The 13,920-nt window shown below is 26.7% G+C and overlaps 1 protein-coding gene across 1 annotated transcript in view; it reads left to right on the plus strand.

The window, feature by feature from the left end:
• Positions 1–2,389: 2,389 nt before the first annotated feature.
• Positions 2,390–13,920, plus strand: part of LOC121113557 (pickpocket protein 28) — a 111,877-nt gene continuing 100,346 nt past the window's right edge. Inside the window, exon 1 of the mRNA XM_040707363.2 lies at positions 2,390–2,680. The gene's annotated coding sequence lies outside the window, so the exon portion shown is untranslated. The remainder of the gene's footprint in view (positions 2,681–13,920) is intronic.

The following is a 13,920-nucleotide window of genomic DNA, read 5'->3' on the forward strand; positions in this document are numbered from 1 at the left end:
AATTAATTGTTTTATTACACATTTGAATAATTTTATGACTCCAATGTATGTATCAATACTAATAGACAAATAAATGATAAATATATATTCAAATAAAAATACGGAATATAAGAGCAGTTAAAATCTTTTCAACCTCGGCCATTAATTTTTTTATTATTTGGGAACATATTTCAATGTTTAACATTGTATAGAAGTACTTTATGAATATATGTAGTTAATTTTTGAATATAAGTATTTGAGAAATTCATAAAATTATATAATTTTTCTAATGCACAATCTGAGGAGTGTTTTTATTTTCCAAAGCTATTATTATTATAGTTTAATTCTTGAAGAGATACAATCTCAATATAAAGTAATCACTAGTGAGTGTACTAATGAAATACGGAGGTTAGTACTGAAGATTCATAATGGATTTGGGAACTGTAAGTCCTTTTTGGAGTAGAGTTGATGCTCGAAATCGGAGTGATTCCAAATATATCGCTTCTAGATAAAGATTTATATTTGAGCCACAATCACAATGTTTGACTCAAAAAATTACATTTCTTGTCAAATTTATTAAAAATGTAACAGTAAACTCTGTCATTAACAGAAAAAGTTAAAAAAAAAAATGGTTCTGGGAAAAAGTGCGTTACAATTGGGAGGGAAAGGTTGAATGATAAAATAAATGTAAAGACGTAGAAGACTTCATCTGTGATACCTCAAAAGTGTCCTCTCAATAGAAAAAAAAAGTATTTGGTAACCAACTAAAATTTAAACAAATGGGTCATGTGGTCTCCGTTTTTTAAAATGTAAAAACGAGTGCCCGAACGGAAATTTGTCAGAACTGAATGAATGGACGAAAAGAGTGTAAACAGTTCCAAGGCGGATTATGATTATATACCAAATTCATTTTTTACTACAATTATTATTATTAGTGGTATAATTCTCCAGGATGTGTTACCTCCATAGACATGTGTGTCAGATGGTCCCTGCTTTTAGAGAGCTATATTTTTTTTAAAATATTATGTATATTTCAATTCCAAAATGTGTTACTTTCACAAACACACAACATCGTGAAGCTAATGACCATAATTCAAATGAAGGAACCATTACTGTGATAGACCAACTGTAAAGTCACTTTTAACAATAAATGGCACTCCAAATTGAGAAAATTGATAGATTTTTGATGAACCTAGTTTTCATTCAATATTTGTATACAAAAAGTTTTCTTAGTTTACAACAAGGCTTTTATTTGGTTTTCGACTGAATTAGGTTATGTATATTTAAAGAGCTACCCACATAAAATAAAGCAAAATTTGTCTGTATGTCATTTTTTTTGAGGATTACTCAACAGTGCAGTTAAAGCTCAGCACCACATAATAAATAAGAAAAGGAGTGTACATATATTTGGGATTGTAAATCTTAAGTTTTTTTAGCATCCAATATTTTTGTAGCAGGGAATCTGAACAACGTTTTTTTCCCCTGAAGTTATCAACTTTATTCTTTCATCCTTGAGGAGATAATTGAAGATTTGTTGAAGAGTTATCTTGTATTTTTATAAAGCAAAGTTTGTCTGTTTATCGGTGCATAATATATATTAATGGAATGTCGGGTATTACTGCTAGTAATAAATAAATTAAAGATGATGAAAACAGTTCTATATTATGCTTGGGAGGCGTATAAGTTCATTAAAAGGAGGTTCCCTCAGGATAAATACTTGTATGTGCATCTATGTAAGTCTTTTAGAAGACATCATGAAGCTGTATTAAAAATGGACGTCGTAAGGAAGAAGTAATTATAACACTTGAACTTTGTTTGTCAAGCTTCACAAGGAGATTCCAAGGATATCACTTCCATTTCTTTTCAGCACTTGACGAGAAATATAGTGTGCTTAATAACCACACACAAATGTTGTTTTTTTCGTGCGTCTTTTGTTGTTGTTTTCTAATAATGTAATCCCCTCTCTAACACAAATATTTACAATGCTTTAGTTGTTTCCTATTGATTTTTCTGCTCCCCCCGTATCAGTGTTCTGAACGTTGATTGGTTGAGTTCGTGGTAGTTTTTGCAAGTTATTAACAATTTGAAAAAATATAAATTATTATTACTTAGTAAGGAAACATTGGCTAACAACTATCAACTTTTTTCTGTTTATTTTAGGATAGAAGGTTGCGAGGTTCAATTAAGATAATGACGTAATGTATTTTTTTTACAGGGAGATTATAATCTAGTTTATGTGTATAATATAATTAATCAATCTTATTAACTTAAACGGAAGAAAAAATAAACTAATATCAAACTTAACCTAGACTAGCAGTCACTTGTTTATGAAAGAGTAAGGAGGAAGAAGGGTATCAAAGAAAAAGCCATACAAACGCAAGCAAAGTACATATATATGTACTATGAACATAGTACATTCGGAGATGCGCTGAAAGGAGAAAACGGAAAATAGAGAATGAATAGTTTTGCTCGAAAAGAATTGAGATTTCATATGAATTTTGTTCCTTCGAGAGAGGTGATACTTATTATAATATATCATTGTAATTTGTCAATTGTTAAAAAAAAATCTTTGCTCCCATAAGAAATGATTAAACTTTGTGCTGAGGATCCATAGATGCTACTCCTTACACACATTCAAAGTTAATAAGAGACAAGTGTTTAATGTTATACATAACTTAAGGAGAGACCCTCTGACATCAAGGTAAGTTCATAATCTGTTGAGTGGGAAACTGTATGACTCATGTAATACTATAGGTGAACCTTTTAAAACACACGATGTGTTTTTGCTATTTCTAGTTACACATTGAATCATGTACTCAAATCATTTGCCTTTTTATACTAATGAAATCATTGATTGGTGACATTTATTTATGATAAAAATTATTTTCAAATTATAAAAAAACCTTATTAATAATTATATAAAAGATATTACAAACATCAATTCTACAAAGTGGAAAAGCTTGAATTAAAAAAGAAAAAAAAATTATCAATCTTAATAAATATTGCTGTAAGAAGTATAAACGATATTTATGTATATATATATATGTTAAGGTAAATAGAAATTTATCATGTTTTTGTTATTGAGGGCCTGGATTGAGTGACTATGGAAAACTCACCATTCAAAGAATTGGCATAAATTGCAATAATAATGTGAACAATAAATAATATGATAGAAATTGGACATGTCTTACTCTTGTACAAACTTACCTATAAAATAATAATTAATTTTACTAATTAACATTCACAAATAGACATCTTAAAAATATTAAGAAATTTATCCTCAAACCTTTTTATATTTACATATTACATTTGTTATTTTACTTTTTTATTAATATATTCTATATCGTTACAAAAACATTAATGAAATGGATCATATCAATGCACTACTTAAATGGTTAAAACATTAGGTTCTGATATCCCTTATTGTGATAACTTCCTGAATAAATGAGACAAATAAAATACAATTGGAGTTCGAATTAATACCTTCAAGTTAAAATGAAATTTAATTACTTATTTCCTTTCAAAAAAAGATTTTTTACGTATCAAAACAAGAGTCAATCTTATGAGTTTATTATTTTTTGACCCAATTATCTCAGTTTAGTTCAAAATAAAAATGTATGGATGTAATTTTAGGAAATAGAAAAAAAAAATAGGAAAATATTTTATAACTTATCATAAAATGCTATTACACTAATAATAACCACTGTATTTATATTGTAGTATTGCGGAATTAGTAGAATAGAAATTATATGAAAATTGGAATTGAACTAAACCTTTCATAGTTAATTAGGATTTTTTACACACTAAGACCTATAATATTGCGTCATATTTCATTGAATCAATATTTTATCGCCAATACCTTTTAGTATGCTCAAGATACATTAAATAAGTTAATATAAAATTCTTTATTTAAACTGAAAATTCCTTGTTTAAGATTTTTTCGTGTATCTTGCAACTTGTAATCGAAGTTTAGTGAATTTCAAGTACTTTCGTTTTTTTTTGTTTTTCCTTATGATTCTTTGGATCCTTCTACAGTTAAAAAAAAAATTCTAGCTATTTTTTTTTATAATACAAGCTACCTCATCAAAAACTGAGGGTTTATAAATTGATTCTCAAAATTTAAATAAAAGAATACAAATTTAATATTTCTATGATACGATGAACAAATTATATCCTGTTGAATCCCCAATATTTATATTTATACAAGTATTTTTAGCAGTCAAATTGATGTTTGCCAGTGAAAAATCGATGTCATATTTAAAAAAAAATTAAATGAAGTAATTATTTTAATTGTTCAACTGTTTATCATGTAATAAAATATGTTTTATTGTTGTGTTTTACGGAGGTTTAAAAAAATTGTGTAACAAATGTCTTCTGAAATTGAATTAACTTTAGTTAATATTCCTATATCATAAAACAAATAGATTGACTAGCAAATAGTTTTATTTGATAAGATAGCCATTACACCATTTTCTAATTCCATTCCCTCTTTCATTTAATAACTATTCTACTCTAAGAAATCGCACTGATTTTGACCAACCATAGGGGAAAAAGAATTGTGTATATTCAATTAATAAAGTATTCTTCATTTTAACCCAACATCTTATCGACATTTCTCAACAAAAATGAAAAAATAATAACGAATTACTTATAACATAACATATCTAATGTCGCCAAAACCGATTTATAAGTTAAAAGAGGGGCAGTATCATAATACAACATATTCAAGTAATTTTTTAAAAAGTGGAAGGAAGGAGGAGGAAAAGATTCATTTCTAATGTTGTATAAAATATGACATATAAACAGTGATGGCCAAGTCAACTTATCTTTTTAAGTAGTTAAGTTAAAGTTAATTATTGTTTTATTTTCTAGTAACCATTTGAGTTACATTTAATATCGATTTCTATGAAAATTAACTAGTTAAGTTAAAGTTAATTTTTGTAACTAGTTAAGTTTAACTTAATTAACTTTAGAGTACTTTAAGTTAAATTAACTCACCCAAAACTTGGTTAAGTAAAAATTAATTTCGATATTAAAGATTAACTATTTAAGTTAGTCCATTGAGAGATTTATCAAGGCTTAACAATAAAGATTATTATGTTGGTCTCTATGGCTGGGATTTTATCTACATCCAATTGAGCGAGCAAGAAAAAAATACAGATTCAAGCTCCCTACAAGTGAAAAAGCAATGCAAGAGAAATTAAGTAATTAAATGGAGGTCAAGAAAGCTAAAATTTTAGATTTTTGAGCTTTTATGTAATTTTAAACTATATGTAAAATTATAAAAATATCGGAGATAATATAAAATGATTTGGTGTGGAATGACCGAGTTTTAAAGTTTGGTAAGACAGATAGTATTGCCACAGTGTTTAACTAAATTATGGGAGAAGTAACAGTTATTTTAAGAGTTTTTTTTTTAGTATTTCAACTGAGAATAAAAAAATAATTCACTTTAACTAATTAACTTAATCAAGTTAAGATAATGCAGTTAAAAAAATTAAATTGTTAAGTTAAAAGTTAATTTTGTTAAAAAAATTAACTAGTTAAGTTAAAGTTCAAATACCGCCGTTTAAATAATTAGCTAGTTAAGTTAAAAGTTTATTACTTATCTAAGTTAAGTTGCATTAACTTGCTCAACTCACCATATAAAGCATAAGATACTTTTTATAGTTGCAAATTGAACATTTTTTTTTCTAGAGCTGTTATCATTATAATTTAATTCTTGAGAAGGAATCATTTAATTATAAAGTAATAACTAATGTGTGTGCTCATTAATGACGGGGAGTAACAATGAAGGTTTGCTCGGGAGTTATATAAATAAGTGCTCGTTCGACTTGGAATATAACTGAAGATAAGAGTACTTCCTTTATAACAGTAATGTCTCTGTGGAATAATTTGTGGACTTTGGCTGAACAAAAAATTATCCCTCAACTTGTCTTTAGTATTTTCATAAATTATCTGAGTTTTATTGTGAATGGCGTATTTTTTTAACTCCGATAGTGTTGATTTTATAAGTTTTATGTACGTATTTTTTTGTAAATTTTATCTACATTGCGATTTTATCTTACCCAGAAGATTTAATTTGAAACTAAAATGTGTTTTAATGTAACTATTTTACGAAACTGCTTCTGTATATAAGTATAAGAAGGAAAAATAAAATAATGTGCTTGCTATTTACGGACTAAAATTGGTTTTTATTTAATTCTTCTCACACCTGCTTGCAGCTGATATAATATAATATTTAGATTGTAGACGTAGGTCCAACGTTAATGTTCGGTTTCTTTTATCTTTAAATACCCGTAGGTGTTTTTATGCAACTTTATTCATCCTCTCTCCCTCTCCTTACGGTTGGAGGGGCTTTAGGTAATTTTGCCGTGAATAATTCCGCCACTTGTAATTTCATCTCTTTGTGATTTTCCCACATGACATAATTGCCTTCTTTTTATGTTATTATATTATAGGTTCGTAGTTTACTTTTAGTATTTACTGTTGAAATATTCCTTTCTTTCAATTGTTGAAGTTTTATACATTTCTTCAAGCATCAAAAAGGATCTTGACTATGAGTAAGACGGAACTATTTAATAGTCTTTTCGAATTAGACTATTGATTTGTGACTCCTTTGTCCTTGTAAATATTATTCTTTCATTATTTAGTAACTATTTTTCTTCTTCTTTTGATCTACAAATAGCTGAGATGCAACAGTAAGGACTAAAGATAAAGTTTGAACATATTATATAAATGATAAAAAGACGGTGAATATGTCATGCGACAAAATCTCCAAGAAACAAAAATGTAAGCCGCAAAATTACTAGTTGGGAAAATGTTGACTGCAAAATTAGAACCAATGATTATATAATAATAATTTGTTCAATTTCCTGTCGTTCTTTTTCTTTTTATATTTCCCTTTTTTCAATTTAAGATATAGACGTTACTAAAATGTAATATCAGCTCTTAATCCATATATTTCACTTTATCTCATCAAAGTTAATGAGGACATTTTTACTACCAAAGGTTCGTCAAAAGTAATTAATATTTCATATAATTTTTATAATAATTCAAATTTTATAATCACAAATCATATCTTGTTGATGTCCAAATCTAATGTTGATCTGATTAATTATCGTAATTCTGTGTTTAAGAAATAAAACTAGCTTAATATTTGGATAATAGAAGGACCCAAGTTCATTAATTCCATCAAAAGAAGGATGTTCATTATTTAATTCATTCAATTTTAGCAATATAAAACTTTATTTGCCCTTAGTAGTTATTATGTACGATTTTATAAGCATCAGTGAACGAATAAAATACTTTTATAACATTTTTTATTTCTTTAAATAACTCATCAAAAAGAAAAGTTAGAGAAATTTGTAGAAAGTAACAGCATAGTAGTTTTCTAAATAAATAATTTTTTTTTAAAAAGACATGTTCTAAACCGAATAAGATATCTCTTCATCCTTTTTGTCATATTCATCTTTGGGATAGATAATAGATAAAAAAGGCATAAAAACAATCTTTGTAACCTCGATAATTAATTATAATAAATGTAAATAACTCAGAAATTTGTAAAGTTTCTTTTAAAAAAATGGGACATAGGAATTACAGGGCTAACTATTATTATTTACTCATCTCTATTAAGCAAATCTTCAGGGGTTAAAAGGGACTTTTTTTAAATCTCCGATGAACAATGATGTAGAGGCCATAATTAGCTGTGGAATGCTAAGAAACACATTGTCCTAGTCGCCACCATAAGAACACAGTACGCACAAAATTGTCAACGAAGTCCATCAGGGAGCAGACGGGGCTTCAAGGATGACAATTTGCCATGCATTCCATGCATGAATATTTCTCTGTCGCTAGGGTGAATAAAATAAACAGTGTTGGAAACAGAGAATAATTAAAGATCGACATTGGGGTAATTTTTGACCTGTTCGATACGAAGATGGATGTGTGAGTATTCTCTTCTTCTAATAGCTGCTCACTGCCATTATAATGAAATATCATGACAGCTAAGCTGCTCTCCTCTAAAGCATATTACGAGCAGGTAATTTTTTCAACAATTCTATTTATTTATATTAGGATCTATCTAATATTGATTTTTTAAATAGCAAACCATTATTTAGAATAAAATAATGACCAACTAATAGCTCTTTTTTTTAAATCAACTTTTGAGTTATCATTTAAATCATCAAAAAATACGCCTTTTCAATTGATTAATCTTCTTCGTGCTCTAAGCAAATCATCTGCCAAGATTTTGAAAAATTATATCCTATAATCTTTTTTTTCCAGGTTTTTTAAAATTATGCATTCGATTTGATTTTATTGATAGTAATTTTGACTATACATAGGATTTATGGTAGATTTTTTGGCAATAAAGGATCTGTATTTTTCAAAAAGTTATCTATGTTAAAAATAATATAACATACCTTGAATTACATGTTGGGCTTCAATAGGCTAATTAAAGATGAATGCAATTTCAAAAGAGCCACACGACTATTCATAGGGTTCAATCCTTAACTAATTTTCGCATTTTAGTTTGATTTCTTAAAGAATAATTTGCTTTCTTAAGAAAAATTTTCAGAATGTATTTAAAATATCTATTTTACCTATTTAATTTATAAAACAATAAATACGAAACCAACTGATATTTTTTTTAAAATGTTACAAAACTTGTTTTAATAAACATGTCTTTTAATTTAAAAAATATTTGTTGTATTTATTACAAAATTTGGGAGTTCTGACTTCCAAAAGTATTTTACTTTGACCATCATAATAGTTGCTAACATTTTATCAAATATTTCGTTTTTTATAAATGGATCTTGTTTTTTTGTGAAAATAAAACATAAATATCTATTAAATCGATTCAATATTAAAAAATGTCCAAAATTGGCCCATTTAATCATTTTACCAACATACTGCTCTATTTATAATATAAATATATTAAATTTAATATGTATATTGATTCATCAACATAATTTATTTTTATAAACATTTTAAAATTTTCTTAGTGAAATTTTTTATTAATTGAGTCGCAGTTGTACCCGGTATCGCCCTGAGTATATAAGAGTAAGCTAAAATACAAATTTTGCTTTAATAATAGCGAAGATAAATCACTAAGAAATCCTCAATGTTACTCTCAATTTTTCACTCACACGTAACTATTCAATATTTATATCCAAAGGTGAAAATCCAGTGTGGAATGGTCATTAAAAAAAAATCAACATTGTAACCCTAACAATTTAAAGAATATTCAAGAGAAGAGAAAAAATAATGCTCATGACGTTTTATTAGATCAGCTACAATCAGGTGTGACAAGAGAAGAAGGAAAAAAAGATATAAACAAGGACATATGCTGGAATGGAATTTCAAATATAGCTAAGTAACAAATCCTCATAGTTACCTTCCATCTTTTATGAACACACACTAACGTTCAAACAGGTTTTGAATATATTTCAAAGGATATTCACACACTTTTGATGTTATTTGCACACGTCTGCAATATTTCATTTATAGGAATTAATTTTTATTAATAAGGTCAAAATATGTCTATGACATACATCATGGAGTACAATATAAAGAGCACTCGGTGACCCGTTTTCATGTAATCATACAGAAAGACAAATTTTGCTATATTAATATTGTTTAGATATATTTACAAAACAATTGTAATTCAAATAGTAGTAGACGCGTTGATCATGAATCTGTAAATAGTTTTCCTTATTAATATGGGTTTTAAATAGATTCTCCATTTAAATTTAAAGCATTTATATCCTTTTCAAAGGTTTGATGCATTTAAAAAAAAATATATATAAATATATATCATATACAATCATCTAATTTTGAGAAAATGGAATTTTAAGGTTAAAAAACTAACATATTTTATTACTTTTTGTTTGAAAAGGAATAAAACCTCAGTTTTTCATTTGTTTGTTTATTCGTCAGAGGAGTTCATTTGAAGTGTTAATATAAAATTTTCAAAATATTTACAAAAAATAATTTATAGTTGATATACAATATTTATTTGTTTTATTTAATATCGAAGGAAAAGTATATATGAGTTCAATAAACTAATTTTATAAAAACTTAATTTTTTAGCTATTTATATTTGAATTTATGTATTTCCTTATGCTAGCTAAAGTTACCCGGCGTTGTTCAGGCTAAAGAAAGAGAGGGAAATCACATTAAAAATGGTCAAATTATTGATGAAAATTAAAAAAATATTAAGAAAATAATTCTATATACCACATATACTAATAATTACAATATGAATGTTTCGTTGTTGTCGAAAAAGATCCTGATAATTCTAATTCTCTTGGATTTTTCACATATATCAATCCGGTTTAGTAAACTAATCGACAAAGTCTTATTATCGCAAATCCCCCCTGGAGTCCATTATTTAATAACTACAAAAAATCCCAAATCGAAATTTGCTAAAATAAAGTGCGCTAATTTTGAAAAAAAATAATTGTTAATAGCAATTATGGGAACGGTAAATGAAACACAAATATACTAATATTTTTTTCGTACTTTCAAAGACAGAAAAGTTATGAAGAATAATGTCGTCAAAAAAATAACACTTGATAACTGGTTCACTTTTGTAAATATTATAATTATTATGTAATGAAATGTTCTACAAATTAAAAATACTCTGTGATGATGTGCAATGACATTCATTTGTGCAAAAACATCGTCTTGTTGTATTTTTCTTAAAAAATTAAAAATCGACGTTGAATGAAAAATTGGAAAAAAAGAGAGAAAAATGAAGAATTATTCAGAAAATGACAGTTCAGTTAAATATCAATTTTTATTTGGCAAATTTATATGCAAAAGAATCTCCAGACAAATTTTACAAACTCTGTTCCATTTATTAATGCCATATTCCATTTGGAAGTTCATTTTTTTGAACCTGAAATAAACGAAATTGCAATTATCACCGATTTCTGTTTTAGCCCATGACTTTTTTGATTTTGAATAAATTTAGAAAAGTTAGTTATTAGTTTAGTTTTTTTTTGAAACACCAATCACTTATTGATCAATAACTCAACCCCTTTATATGACCTCTCCACAAATCGACTAATTTTAAGAATATTGTTTGAAAAGATATAATGCCTCAGGTTTAATATTGTTATTCTGCCAAATTAGATTATTTGATGAATATCCAATATGTGTTTCACTTTACGAGTAAGTATTTTCTAGTTCTAGTTTTGTAGCAATGTTGGTTTAATATTAATATTTTGGAAATATAAATTGATCAAGGTTAAGTCTTTAAATTTTTAACATTTTGTAATATTGAACTATATTACATATATAAAAATGGAAAAACCTATAATAATTAGGTATACACTAAAGTTTTTATTAATGATTTCGTCAATAATTTTTTTTATAAAAAGTTATATTACAGTTATATTCTTTGAAAGGTTTTACATTAAGCACGCGTGTTATACATAAAATATTTGAATAAATTGAGATATCTTTGTTTTTATCATATTAAGTTTTTTATAACGATCAAATAACTCATAATAAATATAGAAATAATCTTTTGTACGTGAATAATGAAGCATCTTTCTATATAATTAAAACGGCTTTCAGATCTTGTCACCAACATATTTATCTTTGGATCCTAACTTATATGTCGACAAAAGTTTAAATGTACAAGGAGTTTCACTTTTTATTTGACACGTGGAGAGCCTAACGATGAGATAAGCGATGAAACAATCATATGTCTTACAACATCTATGACATATCATGGACCACTGACTGTGGATCTTGGAAAGATTGTGGACCGGAATAGATTCCATAATTTCACCAATTTGATTAAATTTTATGAGGAGACAGTTGCAGGATTTGTAGTAAACAACTATTTGAATAGGCTTAGGATTAGTGACTGTGATATCATCTCCAACAATCTTAATGTAAGTTTGATGTATCAATTTAGGTCATACCTCCCGACAAACTTGATTGTAGAAATGTTCAACGGAAAACACATGAAATAATCCTCATAGAGATGAAAATGAAATTTAAAAGATTTACGAAAAAGTAAAATTTTGTTGACTTGTGTAATATTTACAACTGTCGATGTACTCTCGTCTCTATAAAATATTGTTATTGAGTAAAGTTTGTAATAGAGTATTGTTTGAAAGCATATGAATGCAAAATACTGCATGCATATAAATAGATATACTAAAAAAGCAGTTTCCTTAATAAACCTAATTATATTCCTCTAGTTGGATAGTTCTTAAGTGCCAATTTATTGCAGCTTTTTCAATAAAAACGTATTCGTAATGTGCTTAATGTTCTCTCTTCAGTACAAAAATTAACATGATAGTATTTTATTAAATACAGGATATGAACGTTACTTTGCAGCGGTTAAAAAAATTAAGTAAAGTACCTTGTTTATGGGTTATTTTGCACCATTACTTTAAATGGGCCTTGAAATAGCATTATGCATTCAATAATTAAAATTTAGACTATAGTTATTGAATATTTTTCACATTTTATTTAAATAAGTCCTTAAACTTATTCAAAGATTTCAATTTTGGACAATTATGATTTATCTACCTTTATAATGATAATAAATTCGAACATAACTTTTTTTTAGAGAAAACTCCTTATTTCTAGCACTACTCGTCCGACATAGATTTGATTTTTTGGAATCTATATTTGAGGATTGAAAAACCATCAATTGATAAATCAAGCAATTTTCCATATAGTTAGAAAAACAACGGAAGAGAGACAATGTTTTTTTGTAAAGTTGAAAGAGAGACCCCGGAACATTTTGCGAAAAAGGTAAGCGCACAGAAGGGATAAAAAGTCAAGTGCCAAAGATATAGAGTTATATAAAAAGCAAATCATTTTCCTTTTATCTATACATGCTTCCATCAAGAGGATATTAATTTTATCATAATAAAATAGCGTACATGCTTTATAAATTTAAAAGTACGAGGACTCTCTTACCAGGTAATATTTTAGATTCTGTATATAAAATTTGTGATATGTATTAAATTTAAAGTTTCAAGATATAAAAGAAGGTGAAAGATTTATGTTAACTAGACTGTCATGTTTTAGGGTCAACATTTGTCTAATCTGCACAAATACCTTTTCTGGAGACAATAAAAAACTACCCTTTGCAAAGTTACTGGGATCGCTGTGTCATCAAGCAAAACATAACCTTAATTGAAGTGATAATTTTTGAAAAAAAGAAAAACTATTATCTTATATCATGTTTTATAAAACCGGGAAATCAAAAATTATTGAGCCCATCTAAGACCCCATAAATTATTGAAGACAAGATGTATAATATTTTTACTAATAATCAGAATACTATAAAGTATAAAAAGTACAATTTTTAATCGTAGCATCATATTTGGTAAAAGATGTAAAGGTGGTAAAAGAGGCCAATCAATGGGCAATTTAAAAACAACAAGTCCATTTTTAAAAACTAAAGAGGCAATTACCACGTAAAAGATAGCTTAAGAGGCTATAAAACTTTTCCAAGGTCCATTTTTGGGGTGAATCCAGTAGAAAAATTAGTACAAAAATGGGACAGTCTAATGTATACCTATGATCAATTAATGTCTATGATACATCATTTTGTAAGTAGACAAACAGAGTATATGCACATATTTGTATAGTATATAAGCATAATAGTAATAAAAGTGAATTTTATGTACTATATGTCTACAAAGTTTTATCGCAATTTTCATACCTTTATATTTTAAAGCCTTTTAAATTTAAATATATAGTTTTACTGTCAAAAAAAAATGAATGTTTTTAAAAAAGAATGACAGCTATTTATAGCAACAAATATAATTAAAATAAATTGAATAAAATATTCTTAAATGTATATTGTTTGTACCAAGACAGCAACATGTTTACATAAACTTAATTTATATAAATAACAATAATGTCAAAAATGAATATTTTTATTTAAAAGATAAAGATGAA

The sequence above is a fragment of the Lepeophtheirus salmonis genome, chromosome 2, assembly GCF_016086655.4.
Source record: "Lepeophtheirus salmonis chromosome 2, UVic_Lsal_1.4, whole genome shotgun sequence".
NCBI lineage: Eukaryota > Metazoa > Arthropoda > Copepoda > Siphonostomatoida > Caligidae > Lepeophtheirus > Lepeophtheirus salmonis.